Below are 10,472 nucleotides of genomic sequence, written 5' to 3'. Positions count from 1 at the left end.
GCCTCAGCTCTGGTCTCAACAGCACACCATAGGAACCCCTGGAGAAGACAGATGAAAGAGTAACAAAGTGACTCCCTTAGTTAAATACCAAAAGCTACTTATGTGCCCATGTGCTCTCATGAGCACATCTTTGCTTACATAATTCTTTAGAAATGAATTAAAGTATACTTCTACATACTGATGTGCTCCTTCTTTTAGAGAAATCACAATTCCATCCATGCATGTGGTTATGCTTTCTCACTTATATAGTCAGGATCTGAAACATTGTTCTAAAACATTAGACATATTTGTAAAATAATTTTCCAGACTTATTTGTAATAAGCTGTTTTAAGTCAAACATTTTGACCATATCATTTTTGTAAGGATATTTACACTGACAAACAATTAGTTCTAATTAATATTTATGATCTAGAAAGGACAAACATGGTAGATAGATTATATGAAAATATATTAAAGCATAAAATTCCAGGGTAAATATAAGTATACAAATTCAAAATATTCTAATACTACGGCATTTATATGTAAATTCACAACTTTGATACAATACTGTCCTGGCTAATTTTGTGTGGACTTGACACAAGCTAGAGTCATCTGAGAAGAGGGAACAGAAAATGGGAAAATGACTGCACAGGGTAAGGCTCTGTAGGAAAGTCTGTAAGGCACTTTCTTTATTGGTGAAAGATATGAGAGACCCCAGTCCTTTGTGGGTGGTGTTATCCTTGGGCTGGTTGTCCTGGGTCCTGTAAGAAAGCAGTCTTAGCAAACTATGAGAAGCAAGCCAGTAAGGAGCACCCTTTCCATGGCCGGTGCTTCAGTTCCGTGCCTGAAGGTTCCTGCCTAGTTTGAGTTCTTGCCCAGGTTTTCCTCAATGGACTTTGACTATGGATATACATAAGCCAAAGAAACCCTTTTCCTCCTAAGTTGCTTTGATTGTAGTGTTTCTTTACAGTACGAGAAAACCTAATTACATCAGCTAATAAATCATAAAACACAAAATATAAACCCTAAAATTTTTATAGATATTTAAAATATAAAGGTATAGCTTGTTATATGAATATACACATTAGAGTGAAAGGAGTAAATGAATTGTTTAAATTGGGAGAGAATGGTGAATTAAGATATAAAAAGGCAAATTTTGTTTTAAAGTTACACAATCAAACCCACTGCTGTGCTCATCATGTAAAACGTTTAAGGAAAAGCAAACTTAATGGTTAGTTCCACTTTAACAGTACTGTGAATTAATGAATGTATAAATATATTTTTAATTGCTGAATATACATGTATTTAATATCAAACTCAAGAATCCTTTCTGGAAGTGAAATTAACAGATAATATTCCCTAATATATGAGTACTCATCAGGTTTGTCTAAATCTGTGTTGCCTCAGTAAATATAATTTCTTTTCCAGTTCCATCCATTTGGCTGCAAATTTCATAAGGTTATTTTTTTCCTAACAGTAGAGTAATACTCATTGTTAAATGTACCACTCATTGTATAAATGAACTTTCTTTATCCATTCTTCAGTTGAGGGAAATCTAGGATGTTTACAGTGTCTAGCTATTATGGAAAAAAAAAGCTACTATGAACATAGTTGATCAAGTGTCCTTCTAATAGGATGGGGTATGTTTTGGCTATATGCACAAAGGTAGTATAGTTGGATCTTGAGGTATACTGATTCTCAATTTTCTAAATAACATTGATTTCCATAGAGGCTATGCAAGTTTGTACATAGGTCAAAAACCCTTACCAGAATAAGCTATCATTTGCATTTGTGTTATTGATCTTAGCCATTCTGGTGTGTGTGGAGGGGGGATGGAATCTCCCTGTAATTTTGATTTACATTTCCCTGATGGCTAAGAATGTTGAACATTTCTTTAAGTGTTCTTTAGTCATTTGAGATTTCTCAATGAGAATTCTCTGTTTAGACCTGTATCCCAATTTTAATTGGATTGTTTTAGTTTTGGTGCCCAGTTTTTTGAGTTCTTTACATATTTTGAATTTTAGGCCCCTATAGGATGTGGAGTTGTTAAAAAATCTTATTCCTATTCTGTAGACTACCATTTTGTCCTATTGATGGTGCCCTTTGCTTTACAGTAGGTTTTCAGTTTCATGAGGACCCTTTAACTAATTGTTGATCTTAGCTTGTGCACTGTGAGCATTCTGTTTGGAAATTGTCTCCTACCCTGATATGTTAAGGACATTCTTTACTTTCTCTTTTATCAAGTTCAGTGTTTTATGTTGAGGTCTTTGATCCACACGAACTGGAGTTTTGTGCAGGATGATGAATATGCCTCCATTTGCATTCTTCTACATGCCAACATCTTCTTAGACCAACACCATTTGATGAATATGCTCTTTTTTTAGTATATATTTCTGGCTCCTCCTTCAACAATTAGATGTCCATAGGTGTGTAAATTTATGTCTGAGACTTGAATTAATTTCCTTGATCAATGAGTCTGCTTTTATGCCAAAACCATAAGACTTTTATTACTATAAAAGTAATTTTATTACTATAAAAGTTCTGTATTACTGCTTTAAATCAGGAACTTTTTTATTGTTAAGGATTATTTTACCTATCCTGGGTTTTTGTTTGCTTGCTAGTTTGTTTTGTTCTTTATTTTTGCAAATTGAGTATTATCCTCTCAAGGTCTATAAAGAATTACGTTTGACTTTTTATGGGGATTGTGCTAAATCTGTAGATTGCTTTTGGTAGGCTGCACACTTTTACTAGATTAATCTAACCATTCCAGAAACATGGGAGTTCTTTCCATCTTTGATAAATTCTTCACTTTCTTTCTTTAAAGACATGAAAAACTTTCAATTTTTTCACTTGCTTCCTTAGGGCTATCACAAGATATTTTATATTGGTTTTGGCCAGTGTGAAATGTATGAAGGGTATTATTTATTTTTTTTCAGGCTGTTTGTTATGAGCATATACCAGAGAAAATTTTTTTTAGCTAATCTTGTATCCAACTGTTGAAATTGCTTATAAGCTATAGAAGGTTCTTGATAGAAATTTGGAGGTTGCTTTTGTATACCATCATATCATCTGCATATACCAATATTTTAACTCCTTCCATTCCAATTTGTATGCCCTTAAACTCCTTCAGTTGTGCAATAGTGGAAAGGGACCCTGAATACACCATCTACCATAAACAGATTGGTGACTTCTGTAATTGCCATGAGAGATATTCTATCCAGTAAGTAAAGGAAGCAGAGGCAAAGATCCACAGACATGCACTGCACTGAGCTCCAAGAGTTTTGCTGAAGAAAGCGAAGGGGGTATTATACCAACCAGGAGAGTCATGATGGGGGAGCTTACAAAGACAGCTGACCTGAGCCCTCAGGAGCTCGTGGACACTGAAGGAAAGGTCAGCGAACTCACATGGGACCAACCTAGGCCCTCTGCATGTATATAACAATCATGTAGCTGTCTCTTAGTAAGGCTTCTAACACTGAGAGCAGTACCTTTACCTGCCATGTAGCTGGTTTGGTAAACTGTTCCCCATTCTAGATTACATGGCACAACATGGCTTCAACACAATAGGAGTAGCTCAGTCCTGCTTCAATTTGATGTGGCATGTTTTGTGCAAGCCCATGGGATACTTGTGCCTTTCTGAATGGAGGTGGAGGAAGAGTGGCTGGGGAAGGGGGTAGAAGAGAAAGGGGGGTGGACAAAAGGAAAAAAAGAGAGGAAAACTAGTTGGTATGCAAAAAATAAAAGAAAAGGTGATATTTAAGTGAAAAAGAACATTAAAAACTAAAGAGCTTCGAGTACTATAATGCATATATATAGACAGAGTAAATAGCCTTGTCTTATTTTGGATTTTAGTGTATTTGCTTTGAGTTTCTCTTTCTTTGTTGAACCTTTATGTGGTTTATGCATCAGAATTGCTGTGGATGAATAAAATGAACATGGCAGTTCCTTCTGTTTCTGTTTTTTGGAATAATTTGAGGAACATGGGCATTAACTTTTCTTAGAAATTCTACTAGAATTCTGTTGTAAAATCATCCTGCCCTGGGCTTCTTTATGGTTGGGATAATTTTAATGACTGCTTCTATTTTTTTAGGGGTTATAGTTCCATTAAGTTGTTTATATGATCTTGGTTTAGGTTTGGTGAGTGATACCTATCTAAAATTACCCATTTCTTTCAGATTGTTTAATTTTGTGCAGAACAGATTTTTGAAGTATCACCTAATAATTCTTAGGATTTTATCCATATCTGTTTTTATGCTCCCGTTTCAGTCCCAGTTTTGTTAATTTTGATATTCTCTTTCAGTCTTTTCGTTAGTTTGGGTAAAGGTATATCTATCTTTTTGATTTTCTGAAAAACCAACTCTTTGTTTCATTGATGCTTTGTATTCTTGTCTTTGTTTCTATTTTCTTGATTTCATCCCTCACTTTATTTCCCCATGCCTACTTCTTTTGGATGAGCTTGATAATTTTTGTGTGTCATCAAGAAGCAATGTTTATTCATTAAAAATAGCTAAATGAGCCGGGCGATGGTGGCGCACGCCTTTAATCCCAGCACTCGGGAGGCAGAGGCAGGCGGATCTCTGTGAGTTCGAGACCAGCCTGGTCTACAAGAGCTAGTTCCAGGACAGGCTCCAAAGCCACAGAGAAACCCTATCTCGGAAAGAAAAAAAAATAGCTAAATGAGAAAGAGTATGGAGACATTTTACTTCATTCCATAATTTCTTATGTGAGAAAAGAAGTTATCTATGCAAACAGCCATTTTCTACAATTTTTAAGATATTTCTCTTCTCTATTTTAATCCACTACTTAAAAAATCCCTTAGTATTATAAACCTTCTGAATTTATTTCTTATCATGGTCTACATATTTTTTTACATTACAATGCTCTCTATGTGTTGTATTTCAGGTAATCGTAGTCTTTCATTTGATAATTTACGATAGTACAATTTGTTGAATATCTTACCTTTCCCCCAACATTACAATGTTAGCACTTTGATCTCACTCACTCGGTATTTGGAAATGGGTCTTTGGGGATAAGCTAGATCAAGAGCTCCTGCTTTTGCGAGTGGAGTTGGTGATCTCATTATAAGAGTTTAGACTGCTTTTACTATCTTCCCTGTGAAGAGAAGTCAGCAAAGGGATGGACCAGATCAGTCTGAGGCCTTGATCTCAAACTTCTCAAACTGCAGGAAGAGAGAAGAAAATTGCTGCTGCCCAAATCCTTGCCCATGGTAATCTTTATGCAGCCTTAACAGACTGCGATAAATGGAAATTCTATTTGTTTCTCCAAAGTTCATAGATAACCAATATCTTTTCTTCTCTGTGTTTGCCAACATTCAGCTCTTGATCAGTTTTCATAGCTGGGGATCCTTTATTTGTCCTTTCCCCACTTCTATTATTGCAGCAGTGGTTTAAAATAAAGTCTCTAGCTGTGTGGATTTAAATCTGGGTCTTCAATTCAATTCCATTGATCAATGTGCCTGTTTTTATGCTGATACCATGTGGTTTGCATTACAATAGCTCTGTAGTAAAACTTGAAATCAGGAATTGTGAGACCACAAGATGTTCTTTTATTATTTAGGATCATTTTAGCTCTTCTGTGTTTATTGCTTTTTTGTTTTCATATGAAGCTAAGAATTGTCTTTCAAAACCTGTAAAGGATTGTTCTGGAAATTTGGTGGGGATTGCATTGAATCTGTGTATTGATTTTGAGAGGATGTCTATTTTTCCTTTGTTAATCATTTTGATATCCTCATTTCTTTCTCCAGAGAGTTGAAGTTTTTTTATCATAAAAGTCTTTCAATTCCTTAAGTAGAGTTATATTGGGATGTTTTATATTTTGAGACTATTGAGAAAGATATTATTTCCATGATTTCTTTCTCAGTCTGCCTATCATTTGTATATAGGTTGATTACTGATTTTTGTGACTTAATCTGTTGGTAGGATGTGGAATATGGAGAAAGTTCATACATTTCTGATAGAAGTGTAAAAATGTATAACCACTATTGGAAAAAAATATGCTGTTTTTTCAGAAATTTGGGAGCAGATCTACAAGATCTAGCTATACCAATTTTTTGGGCATATACTCAAAGGATACATCATTTTACCAAAAAGATACTTGCTCAACCATGTTTGTATCTGCTCTATTCATAATGGGCAAAAATTGGAAATAACCTAGATGTCCCTCAAAGGAAAAGTGAGCAAAGAAAATGTGGTGCATTTACACAATGGAGCATTACTCAGCTGATAAAAAATAACATCATGAAATTTTCATGAAAATTGATGGAACTAAAAAGACATCATTCTGAGCAAAATAACCCAGAGCCAGAAAGATATTTATAGTAGATTCACTCACTACAATGCAAATATTAGCCATTAAGTAAATGATAACCAAAATACAAACTGTAGATCCTAAGAGGTTATATATTAAGGAGGGACTAGCGGGGGACACATGGATCTTCCTAGGAGGTGAAAATAGGATAGATTGTATGAGTGGTTAAGAGATGGGAGATAAGAATGGGAATATCAAGTGGGGAGAGGAAGAGGAGATGGGCTGTGGGGAAGAATAGAGAGAGAGACAGCTAGAATGGTGGGGTATTTTAGGAGTGGCATGGAAACCTAGTTCAGTGAAAATGTTCTAAAATAAATAAAGACAGTCCTAACAAAGCCTCCAAATAAAAGATATGGGGTACCAATTGTCCACCCCTTGTTACCAAGTAATGCTTCCAGTACAGTGACTGGGTTAAATCCAATTAATTAGTTGGCCAAAAGAGTCTTATGGAAAGAAATCTTCAAAGCTCTCCAGAAGTTGATAGTAAGGTGAATTGCTAGAGTGCACAACTCATTCAACATGGAGAAGTCAAGTTGGTGCCTACATAGACCTTTAACTCCTTCATTCCAGTGTCTTTGATATAGTAAGATACTCTGAAGACTACCAAAAGAGAATCATCAGCACAATTCAAGTCATAAAACCTTTGATGTATATTCTGTCCTGCCTGCAAAATATGCCAGGGTGATGACGGCACAGAACCTGTGGGAGTTTAACAACGCCTGATTTAACTTAGTGCCTATGAGATGGAACCCCATATCTGAAACTACTTGGGTTACCAAGAACCAGAGCTTAGATAGCTCAGCGACCTAGGGTACAACAAAATACTACTGATCCAAAAAACTAAATGTAACAATAAAATGGCACCTCATGCTATTCTGTCATACTCAAAGGTCAGTGCTTTGCTCAATGATCATCAGAGAAGCATCTTCCTACAGCAGATAGGTACAAATACAGAGACCCACCCCAACATATTACAGAGAGAGAGAGAGAGAGAGAGAGAGAGAGAGAGAGAGAGAGAGAGAGAGAGCACATAATAGACATCTAAGTTGGATGTCTCCATCAAATACCTCCCTTCCCATCTCAGGGAACCCCACAGAAGGGGAAGCAGAGAGAGTGTAAGAGCCGGGGGCCGGGGTAGGAGCAAGGCACCGGGAGAACAAGGCACTCTAAACCACCTGAGAAATGATCCAATGAACTCACAGAAACTGAAGCAAGAAACACAGCACCTATATTGATCTGAACCAGGTCCTCTGTGTATAGCTTTCTGTTTAGTATTGCTACAGGATTACTGAATGTGTTCGCAAGTGGGTCTCTGATTCTTGTGACTTTACCTGAGGCTTTTTGTTCCTTCTATTGGTTTCCACTACCTGACTTCAAGGTGAGGTTTTTTTGTTTTATCTTATTATATTTTGTTTTGTTTTTTGATATCTCTTAGAAGTCGTTTTATTTGTTTTGTTTTTGTTTTTGTTTTTTTGCAGTGAGAAACATTAGGGGTTGGATACCAGATGGGAGGGGATGTGAAAAAGAACTGGAAGGAAGAAAGTAAGAGGAAACCCTCATCAGGAAATACTGTATGAAAAATATTTTTAATAAAAGATAACAATAAAGTTTAAAAGATAGTAACTAGTATAAAACTCAAAGAAAAAAATCTAATCTCATGCTGAATCTTACATCTACCAGATTCTATGCTAAGGTACTCTGCAATTCATTTGTATCATTATTAATCACATAGATGATTAAGTTTTGACAAATTATAAAACATTCCAAAAAGGAATATGTAAGCAATCACTTTCAATTTTGAGACGAAAATGGTCAGTCATCTAATCCAGACTCTCATTTTCCCAAAATTAAGACAGGTTAAGCACCAGTTAAGCAATGCTAATTTAAAATTTGTTTAAAATTAGTTGTAAGTATAATGAATAAAGCCAAACAATCTATTAAATCTTCAGAAAATTTATTCTAACCTACATACATGCTTAGTGTTTCAGGTATTGCTGGTGTCTTTTCTTCTGCAAGGAACAAGGCAGCCTATATAAAAAGAAAATGAGGAGACAATTTACATGCAATTGCATTAAGAATCTTTGGACAGTTCTACAAAAGCAGCACAGGAAATGCTTTCCATATACTAAGATATAAATCTTCCCTGCTCAGTAAAGATGTGGTCCTTGCTACTGATGCTGAAAAGCAAACTGAAGCCCAGGTAATGCTGTCGTCTTTCCTGGAGAGCACTGGTTAAGTGATTACCTGAAAAATCTGCAAACTGTGTCTGTAATCTTCCTCGACGTCCTGGTAAATTCTATAAGAGTATCTACTTTGTAAAGTCTGGTAATGCTAAAGAAAGCAGGCTTCCGACTTTCAGCATTCTGATATTTTGGAAACTCAAAGTCTTCCTTTTGAAAGCAAATAGAAGTTTAAATGTGTATATTTTGAATAAACAAGATTTAATAAACTGAAAACAAAATGAGTAAGAACTAAAAGAAATGTCCATCTCACAGTTTTAAGAGGGATTTTGAAATCAAGATCAGAAAATTTAGTGTTTAGACCGGAATGACGTAAAGGAAAAAACAGTAGACCTGTGGGTATAAGCTGAAACTTTTATAATACTGTAATGTGTGCTGACATGTCTCAGATGAATAAGCTATGGTTAATTTTTTGACTTATAATTTCCCTATAAAAATCAAGATTATTTTATTGGTTTATTTCATTTGCACTCATTAAGGCAATTTTCACAGTGTATTGATATAGCCAGAGTGCAATTACATATGAAATACAACAAAATCAAGCAACAAGTAAAAAATTGACTTCAAAAGGGGTGAAATTCATATTTTGAAAGTTAAATGAGCAAACGTTCGTGAATCATTAAAGTTTTAATATACTTTTAAATTTGTTTTAGCCTTTTGGATTTTAGTGAGTTCAATTTATTGTGATAACTACTGAGCCTTGGAATACACTATTTCAGTTGTAAGAACATGATGCTATGAGTATTTTGATGTTCCCATCTCTCTTCTGTGAATGTTCTTTTCCTTCTTGATCCTGGAGCCCACTGTTTTGAAGCATAAGTTTTCTTCCCTTTCATGACAGATTTTATTTTTATTTTCCTCCTTTACTTTTAAGATTGGACTGACTGTCTTTTCTTTATGCTTGCAAATTGCCCTCTGTGTGAGTTTATCTTGCTTGCATATGCTTCATAATGATTTGTTTGGTGCAGTTTCCAGCTAATGTAGTTTTTACTGAACACATGGCAACTTTGTTTGTTCTTATTGTAATGAGTCTGTTCTTTCTTTGCAAGGAAAAATGCATGCTGAGTAATTGGTGATGATTTTGTACCATCTATCTAACTAAAGGAGCAAAATATTACCATCCCTGATAGATGATATGCAGATGCAAATTCTAAAGTCAAGGTATGACAGGAATCGGGCCTGCTGGTTACATGTCTCTGGCTCTGTAATAACATATAATCTTCATGTCTTCACAGTCCTTATTTTCAAGAGAAAATTATTCTATTCAAACTTTTATAGGGAAAAACATCAGTTGAAATATGCTTACTGTATGCAAAGGACATGTTCAACCACTGTTAATAGTTTAGTAGCTATGAAAATAATAATTTCAATTATAAATTGTGTTTTTTAATATTGTATTACAGAAATATTGTATTACTGAAAACAGCATAAAAGTTAGCAAATTATTGAACATTTGGGAGTTTTCTTGAATCAAAAGAGTAGGTTGAGTGCTCGCTTCGGCAGCACATATACTAAAATTGGAACGATACAGAGAAGATTAGCATGGCCCCTGCGCAAGGATGACACGCAAATTCGTGAAGCGTTCCATATTTTTTTCACTCATATTCGGTTCCTAGCCATAATTAAAGGACATCGAGCCTATAAATTTGGGATCCTTGAGAAGATAATAAGAAGGTGAACTCCCAAAAAAAGATATAGTAATCCTCCTGGATATTGGAAGTAGACACGATCGCCAGGCAAAATTGGGAACTTGAGGGTTGGGCAAGACTGGGCCAAGGGAAGATGGGGAGAGAAAAGTGTGAAGGGGAGAACGGGGGGAGCTCGGAGGAATGGGGTGCTTGGGATATAGGAAGGGTGGATATGGGAGCAGGGAAACATATATCTTAATTTAAGGAGCTACCTAAGGGTGGTCAAGAGACTTGACCC

At 35.5% G+C, this 10,472-nt stretch overlaps 1 non-coding gene across 1 annotated transcript; it reads left to right on the top strand.

Annotated features, from left to right (window-relative positions):
* The first annotated feature begins 10,033 nt into the window (after nucleotides 1-10,033).
* Nucleotides 10,034-10,140, top strand: LOC119826969. Its single transcript, XR_005287524.1, has one exon. It is a non-coding gene; the product is annotated as a U6 spliceosomal RNA (small nuclear RNA).
* Nucleotides 10,141-10,472: the final 332 nt, after the last annotated feature.

The sequence above is a fragment of the Arvicola amphibius genome, chromosome 11 (genome assembly GCF_903992535.2).
Source record: "Arvicola amphibius chromosome 11, mArvAmp1.2, whole genome shotgun sequence".
Lineage (NCBI taxonomy): Eukaryota > Metazoa > Chordata > Mammalia > Rodentia > Cricetidae > Arvicola > Arvicola amphibius.
Note: the sequence above shows the minus strand (reverse complement) of the source record. Positions and strands in the feature narration are given on the sequence as shown.